Raw genomic sequence first — 11,458 nt, 5'->3', positions numbered from 1 at the left:
CCGGTTTGAATCACACATTCTTAGGCGAATTCTCTGCTGTCCAAGTGGGAAAAGCTTGTAGGAAGTTGACTTTGAAGATAAACACGCAGCTAGTCTTTTGCAAAGTGAATTCCCATTACTTGTCCAATAAGCTTAGTTTTAAGTGATCCTAGAATGTAAAAAGCAGACTTTTCATTATAGACAAAACATGCATTTCCCAGTCTGAGTCACACATTCTTCTCGGAATCGTGTTCGTTCCAAGAGGGAAAAGTTTGTAGGAAGTTGACTTTGAAGATAAACACACAGCTAGTGTTTTGCAAAGTGAATTGCTGGTACTTGGCCAATAAGCTTAATTTTACGTGGTTCTAGTCGGTAAAAAGCATACTTTTCTACATGGACAAAACGTGCGTTTCCCAGTCTGAATCACACATTCTTAAGTGAATTCTATTCGTTCAAAGCCGGAAAAGCTTATAGGAAGTTGACTTTCAGGATAAATAAACAGCTAGTGTTTTGCAAAGTGAATTGCTGTTACTTGGCCAATAAGCTTAGTTTTAAGTGGTCCTAGGAGGTAAAAAGGCAACTTTTCTACATAGACAAAACGTGGGTTTCCCAGTCTGAATCACACACTCTTAGGCAAATCCTGTTCGTTCCAAGCAGGAAAAGTTTGTAGGAAGATGACTTGGAAGATAAAAGCACAGCTAATGTTTTACCAAGTGAATTGTTCTGACTTGGAGATTAAGCTTAGTTTTGAGTGGTTCTAGATGGTAAAAAGCTTACTTTTCTATATGGACAAAACATGCGTTTCCCAGTCTGAATCTCTCATTCTTTGGCGATTTCTGATCGTTCCAAGCGGGAAAAGCTTGTAGGAAGTTGACTTTGAAGATAAACACACAGCTAGTGATTTGCAAAGTGAATTGCTGTTACTTGTCGAATAAGCTTAGGTTTAAGTGATTGTAGACCATAAAAAGCATACTTTTCTCTATAGACAAAACATTCGTTTCCCAGTCTGAATCACACATTCTTATGCGAATTCTGTTCGATCCTAGCAGGAAAAGCTTGCAGGAACTTGACTTTGAAGAGAAACACACAGCTAGTGTTTTTCAAAGTGAATTGTTGTTACTTGGGTAATGAGCTTACTTTTAAGTGGTCCGAGAAGGTAAAAAGAATACTTTACTATATTGAGAAAACTTGCAATTCCAAGTCTGAATCACACATTCTTAGACGAATCGTGTTCGTTCCAAGCGGGAAAATTTGTAGGAAGTTGACTTTGAATATAAAACACGCTAGTGTTTTACAAAGTGAATTGTTCTAACTTGGCGATTAAGCTTAGTTTTAAATGGTTGTAGATGGTAAAAAGCATACTTTTCTATATAGACTAAAAAAGCTTTTCCCAGTCTCAATCTCTCATTCTTTGGTGAATTCTGTTCGTTCCAAACGGGAAAAGCTTGTAGGAACTTGACTTTGAAGATAAACACACACCTAGTGTTTTGCAAAGTGAATTGCTGTTACTAGGCTAATAAGTTTAATTTTAAGTGGTTCTAGACGGTAAAAAGCATACTTTTCTATATAGACTAAAGAAGCTTTTCCCAGTCTCAATCTCTCATTCTTTGGCGATTTCTGTTCGTTCCAAACGGGAAAAGCTTGTGAGAATTTGACTTTGAAGATAAACACACAACCAGTGATATGCAAAGTGAATGGTGTTACTCGGCAAATATGCTTAGTTTTAAGTGCATTTATAGGGTAAAAAGCAGACTTTTCAATATAGACAAAACACGGTTTTCCCTGCCTGAATCTCTCATTCTTTGGTAAATTCTGTTCATTCCAAGGAGGAAAAGCTCATAGGAAGTTGACATTGAAGATAAAAACACAGGTAGTGTTTTGCAAAATGAATTGCTGTTACTAAGCCAATAAGTTTAATTTTAAGTGGTTCTAGACGGTAAGAAGCATACTCTCCTATATGGACAAAACCTGCGTTTTCCAGTCTGAATCACACATTCTTAGGCGAAATCTGTTCAGTCCAAGTGGGAAAAGCTTGTAAGAAATTGACTGTGAAGGTAACACAGCTAGTGTTATGCAAAGTGAAATGCTGTTACTTGTCCAATAAGGTTAATTTTAAGTGGTTCTAGACGGTAAAAAGCATACATTTCAATATAGAAAAAACATGCTTTTCCCAGTGTGAATTACACATTCTTAGGCAAATTCTGTTCCTACAAAGCAGGAAAAGCTTTGTGGAAGTTGACTTTCAAGATAAAAACAGAGCTAGTGTTTTGCAAAGTGAATTGCTGTTACTTGGCCAATTTGTTTAATTTTAAGTGGTTCTAGATGGTAAGAAGCATACTCTTCTATATGGAAAGAACCTGCATTTCCCAGTCAGAATCACACATTCTTAGACGAAATCTGTTCGGTCCCGTGGGAAAAGCTTTTTAGAAGTTGACTTTAAAGATAAACGCACAGCTAGTGTTTTGCAAAGTGAAATGCTGTTACTAGGCCAATAAGTTTAATTTTTTGTGGTTCTAGACGGTAAGAAGCATACTTTTCTATATAGACAATACATGCATTTCCCAGTCTGAATCACACATTCTTAGGCAAAATCTGTTCAGTCAAAGCAGGAAAAGCTTGTAATAAGTTGACTTTGAACAGGAACAGACAGCTAGTAATTTGCAAAGTGAAATGCTGTTACTTGGCTAATAAGTTTAATTGTATGTGTTCTAGACGGTAAGAAGCATAATTTTCTATATAGACAAAACATGCTTTCCCAGCCTGAATCACACATTCTTAGGTGAATTCTGTTCGGTCAAAGCAGGGAAAGCTTGTAAGAAGTTCACTTTCAAGATAAACACACAGCTAGTGTTTTGCAAAGTGAAATGCTGTTACTTGGCCAATAAGTTTAATTTTAAGTGTTTCTAGACGTTAGGAAGCATACCCTTCTATATGGACAAAACCTGCGTTACCCAGTCTGAATCACACATACTTAGGCGAAATCTGTTCAGTCCAAGTGGGAAAAGCTTGTAAGAAATTGACTTTGAAGATAACACAGCTAGTGTTATGCAAAGTGAACTGCTGTTACTTGGCCAATAAGCTTAATTTTAAGTGGTACTAGGAGGAAATAGGCAACTTTTCTACATAGACAAAACGTGGGTTTCCCAGGGTGAATTACACATTGTTAGGCAAATTCTGTTCATACCAAGCTGTAAAAGCTTTTAGGAATTTGACTTGCAAGATAAACACAGCTAGTGTTTTGCAAATTGAATGGCTATTACTAAGCCAATAAGTTTAATTTTAAGTGGATCTATACTCTTCTATATAGATAAAACCTGCGTTTCCCAGTCTGAATCACACATTCTTAGGCGAAATCTGTTCGGTCCAGTGGCAAAAGCATGTAAGAAGTTGACTTTCAAGATCAACACACAGGTAGTGTTTTGCAAAGTGAAATGCTGTTACTTGGCCAATAAGTTTAATTTTAAGTGTTCTAGACGGTAAGAAGCATAGTCTTCTATATAGACAAAACATGCATTTCCCATTCTGAATCACACATTCTTAGGTGAATTCTGTTCGTTCCAAGCAGGAAAAGCTTGTAGGAAGTTCACTTTTAAGATAAACACACAGCTAGTGATTTGCAAAGTGAACTGCTGTTACTTGTCGAATAAGCCTAGTTTTAACTGGTTCTAGACCCTAAAAAGCATACTATTCTATATAGACAAAACATGCCTTTCCCAGTTCGAATCACATATTCTTACGTGAATTCTCTTCATTCCACGTGGGAAAAGCTTGTAGCAAGTTGACTTTGAAGATAAACACACAGCTAGTGATTTGCAAAGTGAATTGCTGTTACTTGGCCAATAAGCTTAATTTTAAGTGATTCTAGACGGTAAAAAGCATACTTTTCTCTATAGACAAAACATTCATTTCCCAGTCTGAATCACACATTCTTATGCGAATTCTGTTCGATCCTAGCAGGAAAAGCTTGCAGGAACTTGACTTTGAAGATAAACACACAGCTAGTGATTTGCAAAGTGACTTGCTGTTACTTGGCCAAAAAGCTTAATTTTAAGTGGTTCTAGAACGTAAAAAGCATACTTTTCTATATAGACAAAACATGTGTTTCCCGGTTTGAATCACACATTCTTAGGCGAATTCTCTGCTGTCCAAGTGGGAAAAGCTTGTAGGAAGTTGACTTTGAAGATAAACACGCAGCTAGTCTTTTGCAAAGTGAATTCCCATTACTTGTCCAATAAGCTTAGTTTTAAGTGATCCTAGAATGTAAAAAGCAGACTTTTCATTATAGACAAAACATGCATTTCCCAGTCTGAGTCACACATTCTTCTCGGAATCGTGTTCGTTCCAAGAGGGAAAAGTTTGTAGGAAGTTGACTTTGAAGATAAACACACAGCTAGTGTTTTGCAAAGTGAATTGCTGGTACTTGGCCAATAAGCTTAATTTTACGTGGTTCTAGTCGGTAAAAAGCATACTTTTCTACATGGACAAAACGTGCGTTTCCCAGTCTGAATCACACATTCTTAAGTGAATTCTATTCGTTCAAAGCCGGAAAAGCTTATAGGAAGTTGACTTTCAGGATAAATAAACAGCTAGTGTTTTGCAAAGTGAATTGCTGTTACTTGGCCAATAAGCTTAGTTTTAAGTGGTCCTAGGTGGTAAAAAGGCAACTTTTCTACATAGACAAAACGTGGGTTTCCCAGTCTGAATCACACACTCTTAGGCAAATCCTGTTCGTTCCAAGCAGGAAAAGTTTGTAGGAAGATGACTTTGAAGATAAAAGCACAGCTAATGTTTTACCAAGTGAATTGTTCTGACTTGGAGATTAAGCTTAGTTTTGAGTGGTTCTAGATGGTAAAAAGCTTACTTTTCTATATGGACAAAACATGCGTTTCCCAGTCTGAATCTCTCATTCTTTGGCGATTTCTGATCGTTCCAAGCGGGAAAAGCTTGTAGGAAGTTGACTTTGAAGATAAACACACAGCTAGTGATTTGCAAAGTGAATTGCTGTTACTTGTCGAATAAGCTTAGGTTTAAGTGATTGTAGACCATAAAAAGCATACTTTTCTCTATAGACAAAACATTCGTTTCCCAGTCTGAATCACACATTCTTATGCGAATTCTGTTCGATCCTAGCAGGAAAAGCTTGCAGGAACTTGACTTTGAGGAGAAACACACAGCTAGTGTTTTTCAAAGTGAATTGTTGTTACTTGGGTAATGAGCTTACTTTTAAGTGGTCCGAGAAGGTAAAAAGAATACTTTACTATATTGAGAAAACTTGCAATTCCAAGTCTGAATCACACATTCTTAGACGAATCATGTTCGTTCCAAGCGGGAAAATTTGTAGGAAGTTGACTTTGAATGTAAAATACGCTAGTGTTTTACAAAGTGAATTGTTCTAACTTGGCGATTAAGCTTAGTTTTAAATGGTTGTAGATGGTAAAAAGCATACTTTTCTATATAGACTAAAAAAGCTTTTCCCAGTCTCAATCTCTCATTCTTTGGTGAATTCTGTTCGTTCCAAACGGGAAAAGCTTGTAGGAACTTGACTTTGAAGATAAACACACACCTAGTGTTTTGCAAGGTGAATTGCTGTTACTAGGCTAATAAGTTTAATTTTAAGTGGTTCTAGACGGTAAAAAGCATACTTTTCTATATAGACTAAAGAAGCTTTTCCCAGTCTCAATCTCTCATTCTTTGGCGATTTCTGTTCGTTCCAAACGGGAAAAGCTTGTGAGAATTTGACTTTGAAGATAAACACACAACCAGTGATATGCAAAGTGAATGGTGTTACTCGGCAAATATGCTTAGTTTTAAGTGCATTTATAGGGTAAAAAGCAGACTTTTCAATATAGACAAAACACGGTTTTCCCTGCCTGAATCTCTCATTCTTTGGTAAATTCTGTTCATTCCAAGGGGGAAAAGCTCATAGGAAGTTGACATTGAAGATAAAAACACAGGTAGTGTTTTGCAAAATGAATTGCTGTTACTAAGCCAATAAGTTTAATTTTAAGTGGTTCTAGACGGTAAGAAGCATACTCTCCTATATGGACAAAACCTGCGTTTTCCAGTCTGAATCACACATTCTTAGGCGAAATCTGTTCAGTCCAAGTGGGAAAAGCTTGTAAGAAATTGACTGTGAAGGTAACACAGCTAGTGTTATGCAAAGTGAAATGCTGTTACTTGTCCAATAAGGTTAATTTTAAGTGGTTCTAGACGGTAAAAAGCATACATTTCAATATAGAAAAAACATGCTTTTCCCAGTGTGAATTACACATTCTTAGGCAAATTCTGTTCCTACAAAGCAGGAAAAGCTTTGTGGAAGTTGACTTTCAAGATAAAAACAGAGCTAGTGTTTTGCAAAGTGAATTGCTGTTACTTGGCCAATTTGTTTAATTTTAAGTGGTTCTAGATGGTAAGAAGCATACTCTTCTATATGGAAAGAACCTGCATTTCCCAGTCAGAATCACACATTCTTAGACGAAATCTGTTCGGTCCCGTGGGAAAAGCTTTTTAGAAGTTGACTTTAAAGATAAACGCACAGCTAGTGTTTTGCAAAGTGAAATGCTGTTACTAGGCCAATAAGTTTAATTTTTTGTGGTTCTAGACGGTAAGAAGCATACTTTTCTATATAGACAATACATGCATTTCCCAGTCTGAATCACACATTCTTAGGCAAAATCTGTTCAGTCAAAGCAGGAAAAGCTTGTAATAAGTTGACTTTGAACAGGAACAGACAGCTAGTAATTTGCAAAGTGAAATGCTGTTACTTGGCTAATAAGTTTAATTGTATGTGTTCTAGACGGTAAGAAGCATAATTTTCTATATAGACAAAACATGCTTTCCCAGCCTGAATCACACATTCTTAGGTGAATTCTGTTCGGTCAAAGCAGGGAAAGCTTGTAAGAAGTTCACTTTCAAGATAAACACACAGCTAGTGTTTTGCAAAGTGAAATGCTGTTACTTGGCCAATAAGTTTAATTTTAAGTGTTTCTAGACGTTAGGAAGCATACCCTTCTATATGGACAAAACCTGCGTTACCCAGTCTGAATCACACATACTTAGGCGAAATCTGTTCAGTCCAAGTGGGAAAAGCTTGTAAGAAATTGACTTTGAAGATAACACAGCTAGTGTTATGCAAAGTGAACTGCTGTTACTTGGCCAATAAGCTTAATTTTAAGTGGTACTAGGAGGAAATAGGCAACTTTTCTACATAGACAAAACGTGGGTTTCCCAGGGTGAATTACACATTGTTAGGCAAATTCTGTTCATACCAAGCTGTAAAAGCTTTTAGGAATTTGACTTGCAAGATAAACACAGCTAGTGTTTTGCAAATTGAATGGCTATTACTAAGCCAATAAGTTTAATTTTAAGTGGATCTATACTCTTCTATATAGATAAAACCTGCGTTTCCCAGTCTGAATCACACATTCTTAGGCGAAATCTGTTCGGTCCAGTGGCAAAAGCATGTAAGAAGTTGACTTTCAAGATCAACACACAGGTAGTGTTTTGCAAAGTGAAATGCTGTTACTTGGCCAATAAGTTTAATTTTAAGTGTTCTAGACGGTAAGAAGCATAGTCTTCTATATAGACAAAACATGCATTTCCCATTCTGAATCACACATTCTTAGGTGAATTCTGTTCGTTCCAAGCAGGAAAAGCTTGTAGGAAGTTCACTTTTAAGATAAACACACAGCTAGTGATTTGCAAAGTGAACTGCTGTTACTTGTCGAATAAGCCTAGTTTTAACTGGTTCTAGACCCTAAAAAGCATACTATTCTATATAGACAAAACATGCCTTTCCCAGTTCGAATCACATATTCTTACGTGAATTCTCTTCATTCCACGTGGGAAAAGCTTGTAGCAAGTTGACTTTGAAGATAAACACACAGCTAGTGATTTGCAAAGTGAATTGCTGTTACTTGGCCAATAAGCTTAATTTTAAGTGATTCTAGACGGTAAAAAGCATACTTTTCTCTATAGACAAAACATTCATTTCCCAGTCTGAATCACACATTCTTATGCGAATTCTGTTCGATCCTAGCAGGAAAAGCTTGCAGGAACTTGACTTTGAAGATAAACACACAGCTAGTGATTTGCAAAGTGACTTGCTGTTACTTGGCCAAAAAGCTTAATTTTAAGTGGTTCTAGAACGTAAAAAGCATACTTTTCTATATAGACAAAACATGTGTTTCCCGGTTTGAATCACACATTCTTAGGCGAATTCTCTGCTGTCCAAGTGGGAAAAGCTTGTAGGAAGTTGACTTTGAAGATAAACACGCAGCTAGTCTTTTGCAAAGTGAATTCCCATTACTTGTCCAATAAGCTTAGTTTTAAGTGATCCTAGAATGTAAAAAGCAGACTTTTCATTATAGACAAAACATGCATTTCCCAGTCTGAGTCACACATTCTTCTCAGAATCGTGTTCGTTCCAAGAGGGAAAAGTTTGTAGGAAGTTGACTTTGAAGATAAACACACAGCTAGTGTTTTGCAAAGTGAATTGCTGGTACTTGGCCAATAAGCTTAATTTTACGTGGTTCTAGTCGGTAAAAAGCATACTTTTCTACATGGACAAAACGTGCGTTTCCCAGTCTGAATCACACATTCTTAAGTGAATTCTATTCGTTCAAAGCCGGAAAAGCTTATAGGAAGTTGACTTTCAGGATAAATAAACAGCTAGTGTTTTGCAAAGTGAATTGCTGTTACTTGGCCAATAAGCTTAGTTTTAAGTGGTCCTAGGAGGTAAAAAGGCAACTTTTCTACGTAGACAAAACGTGGGTTTCCCAGTCTGAATCACACACTCTTAGGCAAATCCTGTTCGTTCCAAGCAGGAAAAGTTTGTAGGAAGATGACTTTGAAGATAAAAGCACAGCTAATGTTTTACCAAGTGAATTGTTCTGACTTGGAGATTAAGCTTAGTTTTGAGTGGTTCTAGATGGTAAAAAGCTTACTTTTCTATATGGACAAAACATTCGTTTCCCAGTCTGAATCTCTCATTCTTTGGCGATTTCTGATCGTTCCAAGCGGGAAAAGCTTGTAGGAAGTTGACTTTGAAGATAAACACACAGCTAGTGATTTGCAAAGTGAATTGCTGTTACTTGTCGAATAAGCTTAGGTTTAAGTGATTGTAGACCATAAAAAGCATACTTTTCTCTATAGACAAAACATTCGTTTCCCAGTCTGAATCACACATTCTTATGCGAATTCTGTTCGATCCTAGCAGGAAAAGCTTGCAGGAACTTGACTTTGAAGAGAAACACACAGCTAGTGTTTTTCAAAGTGAATTGTTGTTACTTGGGTAATGAGCTTACTTTTAAGTGGTCCGAGAAGGTAAAAAGAATACTTTACTATATTGAGAAAACTTGCAATTCCAAGTCTGAATCACACATTCTTAGACGAATCGTGTTCGTTCCAAGCGGGAAAATTTGTAGGAAGTTGACTTTGAATATAAAACACGCTAGTGTTTTACAAAGTGAATTGTTCTAACTTGGCGATTAAGCTTAGTTTTAAATGGTTGTAGATGGTAAAAAGCATACTTTTCTATATAGACTAAAAAAGCTTTTCCCAGTCTCAATCTCTCATTCTTTGGTGAATTCTGTTCGTTCCAAACGGGAAAAGCTTGTAGGAACTTGACTTTGAAGATAAACACACACCTAGTGTTTTGCAAAGTGAATTGCTGTTACTAGGCTAATAAGTTTAATTCTAAGTGGTTCTAGACGGTAAAAAGCATACTTTTCTATATAGACTAAAGAAGCTTTTCCCAGTCTCAATCTCTCATTCTTTGGCGATTTCTGTTCGTTCCAAACGGGAAAAGCTTGTGAGAATTTGACCTTGAAGATAAACACACAACCAGTGATATGCAAAGTGAATGGTGTTACTCGGCAAATATGCTTAGTTTTCAGTGCATTTATAGGGTAAAAAGCAGACTTTTCAATATAGACAAAACACGGTTTTCCCTGCCTGAATCTCTCATTCTTTGGTAAATTCTGTTCATTCCAAGGGGGAAAAGCTCATAGGAAGTTGACATTGAAGATAAAAACACAGGTAGTGTTTTGCAAAATGAATTGCTGTTACTAAGCCAATAAGTTTAATTTTAAGTGGTTCTAGACGGTAAGAAGCATACTCTCCTATATGGACAAAACCTGCGTTTTCCAGTCTGAATCACACATTCTTAGGCGAAATCTGTTCAGTCCAAGTGGGAAAAGCTTGTAAGAAATTGACTGTGAAGGTAACACAGCTAGTGTTATGCAAAGTGAAATGCTGTTACTTGTCCAATAAGGTTAATTTTAAGTGGTTCTAGACGGTAAAAAGCATACATTTCAATATAGAAAAAACATGCTTTTCCCAGTGTGAATTACACATTCTTAGGCAAATTCTGTTCCTACAAAGCAGGAAAAGCTTTGTGGAAGTTGACTTTCAAGATAAAAACAGAGCTAGTGTTTTGCAAAGTGAATTGCTGTCACTTGGCCAATTTGTTTAATTTTAAGTGGTTCTAGATGGTAAGAAGCATACTCTTCTATATGGAAAGAACCTGCATTTCCCAGTCAGAATCACACATTCTTAGACGAAATCTGTTCGGTCCCGTGGGAAAAGCTTTTTAGAAGTTGACTTTAAAGATAAACACACAGCTAGTGTTTTGCAAAGTGAAATGCTGTTACTAGGCCAATAAGTTTAATTTTTTGTGGTTCTAGACGGTAAGAAGCATACTTTTCTATATAGACAATACATGCATTTCCCAGTCTGAATCACACATTCTTAGGCAAAATCTGTTCAGTCAAAGCAGGAAAAGCTTGTAATAAGTTGACTTTGAACAGGAACAGACAGCTAGTAATTTGCAAAGTGAAATGCTGTTACTTGGCTAATAAGTTTAATTGTAAGTGTTCTAGACGGTAAGAAGCATAATTTTCTATATAGACAAAACATGCTTTCCCAGCCTGAATCACACATTCTTAGGTGAATTCTGTTCGGTCAAAGCAGGGAAAGCTTGTAAGAAGTTCACTTTCAAGATAAACACACAGCTAGTGTTTTGCAAAGTGAAATGCTGTTACTTGGCCAATAAGTTTAATTTTAAGTGTTTCTAGACGTTAGGAAGCATACCCTTCTATATGGACAAAACCTGCGTTACCCAGTCTGAATCACACATACTTAGGCGAAATCTGTTCAGTCCAAGTGGGAAAAGCTTGTAAGAAATTGACTTTGAAGATAACACAGCTAGTGTTATGCAAAGTGAACTGCTGTTACTTGGCCAATAAGCTTAATTTTAAGTGGTACTAGGAGGTAAAAAGGCAACTTTTCTACATAGACAAAACGTGGGTTTCCCAGGGTGAATTACACATTGTTAGGCAAATTCTGTTCATACCAAGCTGTAAAAGCTTTTAGGAATTTGACTTGCAAGATAAACACAGCTAGTGTTTTGCAAATTGAATGGCTATTACTAAGCCAATAAGTTTAATTTTAAGTGGTTCTATACTCTTCTATATAGATA

This window comes from Rattus norvegicus, chromosome 3 (assembly GCF_036323735.1).
Source record: "Rattus norvegicus strain BN/NHsdMcwi chromosome 3, GRCr8, whole genome shotgun sequence".
NCBI lineage: Eukaryota > Metazoa > Chordata > Mammalia > Rodentia > Muridae > Rattus > Rattus norvegicus.
Note: the sequence above shows the minus strand (reverse complement) of the source record.